Genomic DNA, 13,704 nt, shown 5'->3' with positions numbered 1-13,704 from the left:
TCAGAGTGATGAAGGATGAGGTACCTGGTAACACCTAGGAGGGCTACTAATGGTTGACCGAGCTCTACCTCTGTGTGATAACCACTTTTCAAAGCTTGGCCCTTAGCTTCTAGGCCGTTTGTGTTTCTACATATTCAGATAGTTCCAGGCTAGTGACTATTAGAACCAAACATCAATGAGAGTACCGAATAAATCAGAATGCCATTTTATTAGCGTATATTGGCAAAGTGTCTTTGGAACCAGACGCTCAAGCCTCTTTGATAAGCACACCCCCTTTTTGTAGGAAATCTTTATGAGAAATTATCACTACTTAAGGTTGCTTTCCCATTGTGATATCAGTTGGATTAAAATGAAAAACGTTCAGTCTCCAACGTACAATAGTTCAATTTAGGATTTTCCAACTTCAGGATGGTGTGAAAGTGATAGGCATTCAGTAGAAATCCTATTTCAAATTATGAATTTTGATCTTTTCCTGAACTAGAGATATGCTGTACAGTACTCTCTTGTGATGCCGAGCAGAGGCAGTGAGCATCGCTCCCAGTCCGCCATGTGATCACAAGGGTCAACAACTGATGCACTTACAATCATTCTGTCTCCGTATGTCATTCCCTTTTTTGCCTTCAGTACAGTATTCAATAAATTACATGAAGAAATCAACACTTTATTATAAAACAGGCTTTGTGGTGGATGACTTTACCCACCTGTAGGCCAACATGAGGTTCAGAGCACACTGAAGCTAGGCTAGGCTAAGCTGTGATGTTTGGTAAATTAGGTTCATGACATGCATTTTTACCTTATTGTGGGTTTCTTGGACAGAACCCTATCATAAGTGGTGGAAGATCTGTACTTGTTAAACCCATTTTTCAGTTCCACTGATCAGTATACCCTTTGCCACAGACATTGCTGGAAACTCACTGCCACATTTTGTCTTTTAAGCTCCTCAGTTTTATGAATCCTACTCAAACTAAGCCTTTCTCTTTTAATACAGTCTTCCTGCACGGTGGGTGAAATGCAGTCCAGTAGGCTTTGACTTAAAGTTTTAGTTATAGTCCCAATCCAGTAACTTCTACAGATTAAATTCAGTCTCCTTGACTGCATGTCACACAACTCTAAAATTCTCTTCCTTTTAGTAATCTTTTGGGTTATGTCATTTTTCAGATAGCTAGCATCGTGTGTTTTATTTTGAAACTTACTAAAATCATTCAGGGAGAGAGCCTTAGTTTCTGTTTCATGGGTATCTGGTTTTTTCTTCCCATTACTAACAAGCTCTTCCATCTTGAGCCCACTTACCCCTCCAGCTCTTGCTGGGTCCTCAGCCTGAAATTGTTTTCCTTCAGAAATCTGCAGGGCTGTCCCCTCAGCCTTGGAGTCTTGCACATATGTTACCTTCTCCGTAAGGCCTTCCTTAATTAACTGCATTTGAAATTGCACTCTCTTTCACCTTTCCCTGTTTTATTTTAGCTTTTTAGCACTTATCACCGTCTGACACACTGTATAGTTTGGTTGTTTATTAGTGTTTCGGCCTGTCTTCTGCTAGAACAAAAGCTCCACAAAGACTGGGATTTGTTTTGTTCACTGGCTTGACAATGACACCCAAACTAATGATGACAAGATTTCAAGAACGACAGGCATTTTTATACAGGCTATTGAGTCTTAGTGAATCCTATCTTTTGCCAGTAGGAAACATTCCTCTTTGTCCTATTTTTTTTTTCCTAAGAGAGGGAGAGAGGGATAGAGAGCAGGAGAGTAAGGAACATGGTGGTAGCATGGGGAGGGGCAGAGGGAGAGGGAGAGAGAAAATCTCTCCCTCATGGAGAGCGGGGCTCATCCTCTCGACACACCTGAGCTGAAATCATTTTGGATGCTTAATGCTTAACTGACTGAGCCACCCAGGTGCCCCTCTTTGTCCTTAATACTTTTTTTTCCTTACACCCTATTTTTCATGAAACTATTTTTGCTAATTTTTTTTCTGTTAGCCTTTATCTGGTTTATCTTTCTCCATCTCTTAATTCAACTGCCCTGTGACATTTTAAGTATGGTCTAAACAAAACATAGCTGACTTTTCCCTTTTCAGCCACTCAGAGTCCCTACTCTTTAATTGATTACTCTGACCTGTTTATATTTATTAGGATCATGCTAATGAGGTTTGGAGCTATTCTTTCTATCTTAAGTTACTTTTTCCATTTACCATACTTTTTGTATTTTTCCTTTTTTTGCTGTTTGTTGGTTTGACTATACTTGTTGCTGGTGCTGCTTTCCATTTGTTCCCTTATAGTGTATGTTGTACTTCAACAACAGCAGTATAGTTTAAGTTCAGATATTTAAACTCATTTGTATTTTTTCTGGATATCTAAAGTTTTTCCATCTGCCTCTCACTTTGCTCACTTTTACTTTGCCTTTCCTACTCCAGGTCATTTGCAGTATTGAGACCAACCGATAACTGCGTTCTGGATTGTTGTTAACCATTTTTATTAATAGCATTTATTTAAATTTATCTCTGAGTTAATATTTATTACTTCGTTCATTACTGTTTCGTATACTCATGTCCACTTCTTTTTTTTAAGATTTTATTTATTTATTCATGAAAGACACAGAAAGAGAGGCAGAGGCAGAGGCAGAGGGAGAAGCAGGCTCCCTGTGGGGAGCCCGATATGGGACTTGATCCCAGGACCTTGGGATCATGACCTGAACCAAAGGCAGACGCTCAACCGCTCAGCCACCCACATGCCCCTTATGTCCACTTCTTGGATTCCTTCTGTCTTTTCTGGTCATCGTCCTTTGATACTTTTTTAGAAAGTTCAAGACTGGAATTTCTGGAAGCTTTTTATCTCCCTTCACAGTTATATGGAATTTGACTGGATATAGAATAATTCTAGCTTAAACATTTCCTTTCTCTCATAACTGTGAAAATACTCCTCCATTGCCTCTTTGCTTGCAGTGTTGCTGAAAAGATGTCAGTGTTGATCTGGTTCTTATTTCTTCTAAGGAAATGCCTCCCCCCCCCCCTTTCTGGAAGCTTTTAGGATTTTTTTTATTTTGTTCTTTGTTTCATAGCAGTGAACTTATTGATAGTGTAGTATAGATATGACTGTTTTTTAATATATTCATGTATTCTTGCCTCATTCAGCCACTTCAGTCTGAAAACTCATATTCAAGCTCAAGGGTCAGGTCATCATATTGATAATATCTTTAATAATTAATAAAATCATTTTCTACCCTCCAGCTGTTTATTTTCTCTTTTTGGAACTTGTAGTTCTAAAACTACCACTTCTCACCTTCAAATATTATAACTGTCCATTCCTAGTTTCCATCTCTTTGTCTTTGGTTCTGAGTTCTGAAAGAATTTGTTAGCTCAGTCTCCCATCATTGGTAATTTACTTTTCAGTTGTATGCATTCTCTACCACCTGCCTCTTAAATTTTTAATTTTAGCAATTTTACTTTTCACTCCTAGGAGATGGGGGGAAAGTTTATTCTTGTCTATTGATGTGATGTCCTCCCTTTTCACTCTGAATGACAATTATTATCTTCTTTTGAATTGGCTTTTTTCCTGTATGTCTTTTTTTAAAAATGTTTATGCTCTACTGTTGCTTTCCTGGTACATATTTTCCTCAGATATTTGGTGATTTTAAGAAATGCCTGGTGTTCCCTATGAAGATTAATCTTCAGGAGTACATGCCCAGGGTTAAATTTGGTCACTCCACACCAGGCCCTTTTAAACCTGTTCTGTTGGTTGACACATTGTAGCTTAATTCTGGCTACTGCATACAATTAAACCAAAATAAAATTAGTTCTATTTCTTTCCAAAATGGTATAATTCAGGAGTCTTCCTAATTCAGACTCATTTTTTCCTACCTAAGTCAAAGAGGGATGAGACTGCATGACTACAGAGCTGCATGACCAGTGGTGAGAATTTGTAAAGCTTTACATTTGTGTCATTGGAGATTAAGTAAAAGAATCTTTGTGGTTAGTTGTTTATTATTCGGTACATCTCCGCCAGGAAGTACCTCATCATTCCACCCTTTTTGAACTTTGTCTGAAATATATCCTATGTTGTTTAGTAACATGCAAAAAGAGCCTTTTGCCATATGAGTTTTGCTCATTGATGTTGGACTAGTTTTTTGTAAAGATAATATTTAGTAGGTACACAAATGTGTATAGTACATGGATTGCATCATATGAAAGAGCCTGTAGATTTTTAAAAAATGTACTTTTGAAGTGTAGTTGTCATGCAATGTTATATTCATTTCAGGTATAAGGAATTTGTGGTTTTATGTGACGTTTCACCCAGGGTTCTGCTTCTCAAGCTGGAGTGCATATATCTTGAGAGAATGTAGTGGTCTATCAAAGCGATGCCTGAAGCCACAAGCCAAACATGGTACATTATCCTAGAGTGCAAATTTTACTTAAGCATTTAAGGAGAGAATGTTAAACTCTAGACTTTTCTGAGATTCTATCACATGCACTTGTAAATCTGCAGAATCTCAGCTTTTCATCTAATCTTATGTTTTACCTAAAAGCTTGGGATATGAGAAATTTATGTGCAGTGAGTGCTTTTGGAAAAATTTAGAAATTTAGTGCTTTAGAGGAACATGGTTTGACCAAAATGAATAGAGTGCACACCATCAGGAGGATTGGTTGTGCCAAAGACAGAAGTCCCCCAGCTGCCACTGGACAGCTAAAGCATCTGCAGTACAACAAGGCCAACCAGGTGATGATGCTATTAGTCACTCTGTGAACCAGTTCTTTTTAACTTTTGATTTTATCGGGATTGAACAACCAAGTGTGATCTTTCAGTCTATGCTGAGAAGACAATGAAGGGAAAAAGCAAGGTCCCAAGCCTACCACTGGGAGCTCCCAGGGAGAAGTCTGTATTAGAATATTTGGACCATGCTCTGGCTGGATGGGAGGCCAGGGCTTGGTAGAGGAGGTCTTACAGGAGGCGCAGTCCTATACTCCCAGGGGGCTGGGGCCCAGCCCCCGCAGGGCTCTAACCTGTGCCTTTAGGATACAGGCTCTGCTGCTGCTGCTGGTTGTGTAGCTTGTTCAGTCCTGCTGCATAAGCAGAGACAAGAAGACCAGAATGGGGTAGAAGAGAAGCCACAAAAAAGTACTTAAAAAAATAAACTCAAATCTCATTGTCCATTTTTTCACCTCTGTGTACTCATGCTTCTCCCTTGTCTGGTTCCAACTGTGTGGCAGTGGAATAATCTGATTCAGTCATCATCCCTGTGATTGACTTATTGTGAGACTCTGGGTTGGACTTCCCATCGAGGGGAATCAGTTATCCCCTGAGAGAAAGGGAGATGCCAACAAGACCAAGCAAGACTGTTATGAGGATGAAAAGAAATAGTGTATTCAAATGTACTTTGTAAACTTCAATGCCTTGTTCAGTGTAAGGGTTGAAAAAAATTAGACATATGTATCCTTTTTCCACTTTAAAAATATGCCCGGTAGTTTATGGCTTCAGACCAAAGTGAAGCAGACACACTTCTCCTCTCACTAAGTACAACTAAAAACTCTGGGAATTATATATAAAAGAAACATAAGAAGATTCTGAAAGATGAGGAGAAAGTAGACTGGCCAGGGGACCTCAGGACCTGAGGAATGACGTGGATTTTTGGTGTTTTTTTTTTACCCCTCATGTATCCCAGACTGGAACAGACCCAGAAACACCAATAATAGTAGGCTCAGAAAAAGTGGTAAGAAAAGTCTATTCTCTACAGTCAGAAGACTGGGAAAGGGGCAACACAGTGAGTAGAAACTTTTCTATACTAGTTGCCCTACTCCCTCCAGATACCATGGGAAAATCCCCAGCCCCAACCTGACAGCAAAGGCCTGGCTATCACAAGGCACTGAGTCCACCATTGCCAGGGTGGTATCAGAGGAGTGGGAAGACTTTTCATCCCCGCATGTTACCACTTGAAGGTAACAACTTCTCCTTCTCCCCTCCCCCAAGTTGTCATCAGAAGTCACATGGGATCATAGAGTTCACTACCATCTAGCAGTAACAAGGCTTTCCTCACCCCGTTGTGGGATCAGTGAGCATCAGTAAGGTGCCCTTCACTCTTCTATCCAGGAAGGTGTCAGATGATGCTTAGAAGGGAGCCGGAAATCTCACCCTCACCCACAGGAATGAGGCTCCCCCACAGGTGTTAAGACAGACAGATGGGGAACCTGGATCTTCACTGTCACTAGGCAGTGGTAAGGTGATACCTCTTCCTGTTAGCATGGTGTCAGAGGAGGCATGCTAAAACAAGATTGAAGTATGACCTAGAATCTCATGATATAATACCTTTGCTATCCAAGATACAATTGAAAATCATGCATCAAATATGAAATATCAAGAATCGAAAAACATCAATTTACATAAGATGAAATAATCAACAGATGCTGGCACATAGATGACATAGGTCTGGAATAATCTGAGAAGGATTTTAAGCAGCCACCATAGAAATGCTTCCATGAACAATTAGAACATGCTTAAAACAAATGAAAAGATTTAAAGTCTCAGCAAAAAAATAGAAGAAATAAAGAAGAACCAAATAGGAATTTAGAACTGGGAAGTACAATAAGTGAAATAAAAAATCTGATGGATGGCTCAACAGCAAAAAGGAGAGCTCAGAGAAAGGAATCAATGAATTTGAAGAGGGTAACAATAGAAATAACCCAATGTGGACAATAGAAAGAAAATAGGCTAGAAAAAAAGTGAACAGATCCTCAGGGACCCCTAAGAACTATTGCAAATTATCTAACATTCATGCCATCAGAACTCCCAAGGAAGGGAGAAAGAGAGAGGGGTTGAAAAGTATTCGGAGAAGTAATGTCTAAAAACTCCTCAAGTTTGGCAAAAGGCATAAATTTAGAGCTTTAAGAAACTGAGCAAACCCCAAACAGGATAAGCTCACATCCACTCTAAGACATATCATAGTTAAACTTTAGAACACTGAAGACAATGAAAAAATCTGAAAGCCATGAGTGAGAGATGGTACCTTACCTATAGGAAAAAAGAATAATTTGAATTATTGTGGATTTCTCATCAAAAATCATGAAATCTAGTTGGAAGTAGAATATTCTCAAGTGAAATGATGAAAGAAAAGAACTGTCAGCCCAGAATGGTATAACCAGTGTAATTATCTGTCGGGAATAAAGGGAGAAATAAAGATGTTCAGACAAAGGAAAACCTAAGACAATTAGTTGCCGATATACCTTCCCCAAAAGAAACAATAAGAGAAGCTCTCGAAAAAAAGGGAAATGAAAATAGGATGAATCTTGGAACACTAGCAAGGAAGAGAGAACAACACAAAGGGCAAAAATGTGCATTCATAAAATAAACTCATTTCTCCTCTTCAGTCTAAAAAACCGTGTTTGATGAAGCAAAAAATAAAGCATTGTCTGATGACAGTTACATTATAAACAAAGGAGGGTTAAGGGATGTAGAAGGAAGAAAGGTTTCCATACATTATTCAAAATGGTAATATGTCAACATCAGTAGATCTCTGGTGATGCTTGAAGAGCTCTGTGTCTTCATTGCAGTGATGGTTCCTTGCACTTACACATGTGATAAAATGACACAGAACTTTACATACATATTGTCCTGGTGTCAGCTTCCTACTTTTGATAACATACTATAGTTATGCAAGAAATAACCATCGAGGGGAACTCGGTGAAGGACATACAGAGCCACGCTGTCCTCTCTTTGCAACTTGCTGAAAATTTGTAAGTATTTCAAAATAAAATGTTAACATTTCCGGGCCTGAAAACTTTAGTGTCATTTGTTCTGTGATGTTCCTCTATTTAGCAAATTTGGTAATCTAAACTATTATACTAGGACTTCTCCCCATGGGACTCAGTAAAGCTAATTCCATTAGACATTCATCACAACATGCCTGCCAGTAAACACTTTATTTTTCTCAAATTTGACTTTTAAGCAGAAAGTTTTGGTCATCACCAAATTATGCAAAAACCCACTGGCTCCCACAGATCTGTTCAACTTCTGGCTACATTTTTACTTCACCAGATGGATTGTTTATAAGCATGTACCTGTGCTTGGCTCCACTTCCTGCTCTAGTGTATTTCCTGATAACATTACATTTCTACCTTTTATGATTTCGCTATTATTCTCAAATATAAATAAGTATAGCACTTTTTAAATTGTATCTTCAACTGAAAACACGGTTTTGTGCTTAAAAACAGGAACACCTATCAGCTTTTGAAACCCACTGAATTATATAAGATGATGACCTGAGGGGGTTCCACCAAAATCTTAATAAGGATCATATTGCCATGCCACCCGCACCTTGTGAACTTGGAGAGAGCACAGCAGTCCACCTAACAAACACAGATCATATTGAGGATGCACACTTAAAATAATGAAATTTACTATTGTAGATAAACAAAAGAGTCTAAATTTGGATGTCTCTTCTTAGGAGCGGCCATTCAAGAAATTGCATGCTACCATCATTTTCGCAGTGAAAACTAAATTAAAGCTGTTTGTGACTTGATAAAATACCTCTAAAAATGGGCTGAGAGTTATATGAAGCAGTTTGACTGCAGAGACCACTAGTTCTCTGACAGAGCAGATACAAGTGAAAATCACTGGGACAGTGGTAAAAATAAATAGCATTGCTTAAATTTAAAAGACAATAAAAGAGACTGACTAGGGGATCAGAGGTGCTCTCTCTCTCAGTGATGTGACTCCTTAGCTAGAAGATACTTGTTTTAGGCTAGCATGCCCCCTACTAAAATGACCTTGAGGCCAGGATTGTGAAGGTCCTGTATTGGGGAGGTGAGCCCAGGAAGCACAAGCAAGGGAGTGGGGAAGTGAGACCATGAAGGAAAGGAAGCCACTAGGAGGTACATTAAAAGAGTAGGTTACCACTTTGGGCAGCTGGGACTCAATCCCACTAGCACTCTTTGGAGGACTTGGAGAGCATGCCTCAGAGTTGTTCTACCCAAGAGGCAAAGAAGCTCCTGTGTTCAACCACACCTGTCCATTATTGGTTAGGGGCTGCTTCCGGGGTGCTTCTAGCCTCACCTGTACATGGACTAACCCAACCTCTTAGGCATGGTAAGCCTGTGGGCAGAGGGCCAGAGGCTCTTGCAGTAAGAAGTCATTTGCATGAATGGGAACAGGGAGTCTTGAGTGGAGAGGGGCGGGAGCACTGCTAACTTCTGATATATGACACCCACATTTCTGCTGATTGTAGCCTGAAAACATCTGGGCTTCTCTCCTCAGCAATCACCCTGACAGGAAAGCAGATTCAAACAAAATCCAAAAGGAAAACAAAACCCAGTGTGATGGGCACTGAGGGGGGCACTTGACGGGATGAGCACTGGGTATTATGCTATATGTTGGTAAATCGAACTCCAATAAAAAAAAAAAAAATACCAAAAAAAAAAAAAAGAGTAAAGTAAGTAAAGGAGTAGAAATGAAAAAAAAAAAAAAACAACCGATGTGATTTGTAATTACATTTTATGTGAGACTGGATTCTTGAAACATTGTGGTACTGAGATGAAGAGAAATTATCTGCATATTTTCTTCCCAGTTTTTTGAAGTTCACATACTCACTATCATTTTGCCCATTAATCCTTGAGGATAATAGGAAAAGGTTCCTTGTCCATAAGTAATTAAGAACATTCTTTTTTATATTTGCTGTTCCTCAAACGCAGCAAGTGTGTTCCAAGCTCAGGGCCTTGCACTTGCTATCCCCTCTGCCTGGAACTCTCTCTTGCTCCTGGCTTATACCTCCCTGTCTTACAGTTCTCTGCTCCAGTGTCTTCTCAGTGAGACCTTCCTTGACCACCCTATGTAACAGTCTCCACCCCACACTTATCCTTACCGTGCTCTATTTTTCTTTACGGCATGTGTCAACCATACTTTATTCAGTGTTTACTTGTTAAATTTGTTTATTGCCTGCCTCTGCTTGCTCAGATGTAAGCTTCATGAAAGCACGAACTTTTCATCTGTGTTCACTGCTATAACCTCAGCTCCTAGGACAGCGTCAGGTATATATTGGATATTCAGTGAGTAACTGTTGAGTGAGAGGATCAGTATGGAGAGGATTATCCTTAGGGGCTGTAGCTTCCCTTTCTTGCTGAATGCATAGTGATGGGCTCTGTTTCCTGTAAAAGGAGCTTTACTTTTGGTTCCTCCCTGAGGTTTTTTGTTTTTTTGGACAGAGGCCTTTTCAGTGAATCTAAACACAATAGATAGCTGCTTTTTTTGTCTAGTCTGGTGGTTTTCAAAGTGGTCACCCTGGAACTTGGGAGGCATGCAGATTCTCTGGCCTCCCCCAGACCTGCTAAATCAGAGCAGTCTGTTCTAACAAGGCCTCTACGTGCCTCCAATACACTAAACTAAAACTAAAGCTGCAGATTGTGTGATCTAGGCAGACAGCTTTACAGAGGGTACCCATGGTATTCATCTTGCATGTTATCTTTTCCAGAGATCTGAGCTGTACTGTGAACAACTTTACGATTCTGAAATTTTGGTGTGGGTTTATAATTTCCATGCTGTGTCTTTGTAAAATGAGCGGAAGCACCTCATCCTCATGCTGGGGCAGGCCTCCTGGGTGTGAGCCCCATGTGTGGGGCCCCTTGTTCAGAAGGGCACCTGTCTGGGTTTAATACTCTATTGTTATTATTTACAGGACAATTAAAAAGTAACAGAGAAATCAGAAACTATTTGGCTAAGGTAATTAATCAGTTATGATTATAGGAATTTCAACACTTTCTCTAAAGAAATAATTGAGGGAGACTCTGTAACATGTCAAGTCCATGGACTTTGGAGCCATAAAAGTATGGTTCACCTCCCACCTTTAATACTTGATAGCTCTGTGGCTTTGAGCAGATTACTCACTCCATCCATGTCTCAGTTTTTTATCTGTTTGTGGGAAAATGGCTCCCTAATAGCTACTTCGTTTGCCCTGAGGACCAGATAAACTGGACATGAAAAACACACGCCCCAGTACACAGTGTGGGCTCAGGAAGTGTTAACTCTCACCCATTTTTGGCTCCTCACCAGTAGCTTTCTAGACAAAGATTTTTCATTCCAATCCAGGGTTTTACCAAGTTATGAAGGCTTTTCTTTATGGATTTCCCTCCCCTACCCCCTGACTCTTGTTAGATTTAGTTTCTCCTGAGGCACAAATCCACATTTTTATCAGAGATCTTTACTTTGGGACATGAGGACACAGTCCCAGATGATCCAGAGATATTTCCAGTTGTTATTATTCACCTTCTTATCCTCCCAAAAGATGATATACAAAGAAAGCAAATGGAATGCAAAGCCTTCTGGAAAATTCTTCCTACACAGATGTACAGTGATTGATTGCAACTGGCAAGGTTTTTACTATAGTTATTTGAATTTACAATTGACTGGCAAAAAGTACAACCATAGTTAAAATATGTTGTTTAAATTGCTGGGGTAAACACGGCAGTAAATTTAGTTAGTGCACAATCTAAATGTCTTCTTTTAAAAGTTGCTTTACTTGGAGCAGATCTCTTTTAGAAGAATTTCTGTCATTCTTGGTGAATTTGGCCATTCCTATGCTTGGCCAGGTGTTTTTGGTCAGATTTTTAATGTACTTCTGGCCAAATAACATGAATAGAATTAATTACTGTTATTTGGTAACAGCGAGAATATATTTGATTTTATACGGAGCTTTGCCAAACTCATACCACCTGCACATGTATATTATCTCAGTTTTTACAACAACCTCATGGACAGAAAGGCGTTATTGTCCCCCTTTTTGACGAGAAAACTGGGTCTCTTAGCATTTATATTTTTTAAGATTTTATTTATTTATTCATGAGAGACACAGAGAGAGAGAGGCAGAGACATAGGCAGAGGGAGAAGCAGACTCCATGGAGGGAGCCTGATGCTGGACTCGATCTCAGGATCCCAGGATCATGACCTGAGCTGAAAGCAGACACTCAACCACTGAACCACCCAGGCACCCTGGTCTCTGAACATTTAATTGACTTCCCCGGGGTCACACGGCAGCTATCACTAGAGCTGAGACTAGAATAGATCTTTCTTTCCTAGTCCTTTGATCCTCACATTGCTCTATCACACAGCTGTGTTTATATATTTCATTGCATTTCACTGGGATTACCCTTGCTAAATTCACCAGGGATGTTGGTGTCACCCAATCAGTGGGAAACTGTCAGGCCTCCTCCTGTTTGACTTTCAGAAGTATCCAACAGTGTTAACTCTTTCCTTTTGGCCATTATAAATTGGCAAAACTGAGGTGTTGGTTTTGTCTTGGTCAGTGTTGGGGGAGAGTGGTGGGCAGGTGTGGGAAGTGAAATTGCAACTTCTCTTTTACTTCCCATCTCCTGGATTTTTTCTTCCTGTGCTCCAGAATCTCTGATCTCTGTGGTTCTGTACTCACTGTGCCCTTTTCCTGGGCTCTGTCACATGTTCACGTCCTCCAGGTGATGTTTCTTTCTCTTGTCCATAAAATGTCTTCATTCAATGTAGCTATTCTCCAAGGAAAACAATTAGATTGGATAAATTAACCATTATCCGTGACTCATTCAGCTAACCTTTATTGAGTGCAAGCTATCCATCAGGCACTGAAAGTAAGTTTTAACATTCTTAACTTTCTTGGAGGAATTTTTATTTTATAAAAAGATCCTTATTTGCCAAAATCAGGCCAAGACTGATAGCATCTCAGCCATGATGACAGACTGAAATGAAAGATGTTAAGCTCTGCATCAGAAGACATTTTGAGCAAGCATTCAGTGATGTCATTGCCAGACCTGCCATCCTCACAGATTCTGATAAGGGGGAAACCCATAGTTTCCAGTGGGATGGTTGTGACCCTGTGCTATTGTTTCTGGCAGCCATGGGACCAATGGGACCAGAAAAAGGAATCTGAGTCAAGGACAGCAATGCAAGGATGCCCAGGACTTAGGAGGCGGATCTAGTGCTAAACGTGTTACCCAAATAGAAATGGGCTGGGGCTGTTTGAGTGTCACTCTTGGCAGAATAAACTGGCCACTTCTGGACAAAGCAGACCGCTGGGGCAGGAGCAGAAGCTGGAAGAGTGCGGGTACGGAACGAGTCTTGAGGGGTCACCGTGGACTATGTGGTGGTGACAGTTATGAATCCTCATAGCCTTGGCTAGCTCATGACTGATACACACAGGGAAGGTCCTAAGTGTGCGAAAGGCCTGGGGGAAATCCCTGTTTCTACATGTCCTCATACTCTTGCAGTTTTCTTGTTTCCCTTGGATTTTGTTCATTCTGACCAAGTGCATCTAATTAAATCAAGGCCATGTTTTATAAGTGGGCTTGATCTAATTTGTTTATACCTAACATTGGCCTCAGTAAAAATTTAGAAATTAGCTTTTCCCCCAGTTTTGTTGAGATGTGACTGCAAAATAAAAAGTGTATAGGGATCCCTGGGTGGCGCGGCGGTTTGGCGCCTGTCTTTGGCTCCGGTGCATGGAGCCTGCTTCTCCCTCTGCCTGTGTCTCTGCCTCTCTCTCTCTCTCTCTCTCTCTGTGACTATCATAGGTAAATAAAAATAAATAAATAAATAAAAATAAAAAGTGTATATATTGAGATTGTATAATGTAGTGGTTTTTTTTTTAATTACTTTTGAGTATACTGAATGTTCAAAAGCAACATGATGGTTGTATAAATCATGTTTAATGCTTCAATCTAAGAAGTTTGAGTCCAGTTCTCTAGTGAGA

At 40.0% G+C, this 13,704-nt stretch overlaps 1 protein-coding gene across 1 annotated transcript in view; it reads left to right on the top strand.

Annotated features, from left to right (window-relative positions):
* The window catches only part of KIF6 (kinesin family member 6), a 375,439-nt gene that overhangs the window by 9,752 nt on the left and 351,983 nt on the right, over positions 1–13,704 (top strand). The window lies entirely within an intron of this gene.

The sequence above is a fragment of the Nyctereutes procyonoides genome, unplaced genomic scaffold (assembly GCF_905146905.1).
Source record: "Nyctereutes procyonoides isolate TBG_1078 unplaced genomic scaffold, NYPRO_anot_genome, whole genome shotgun sequence".
NCBI lineage: Eukaryota > Metazoa > Chordata > Mammalia > Carnivora > Canidae > Nyctereutes > Nyctereutes procyonoides.
The sequence above is the reverse complement of the archived record's forward strand: the minus strand, read 5'-3'. Positions and strand labels throughout refer to the sequence as shown.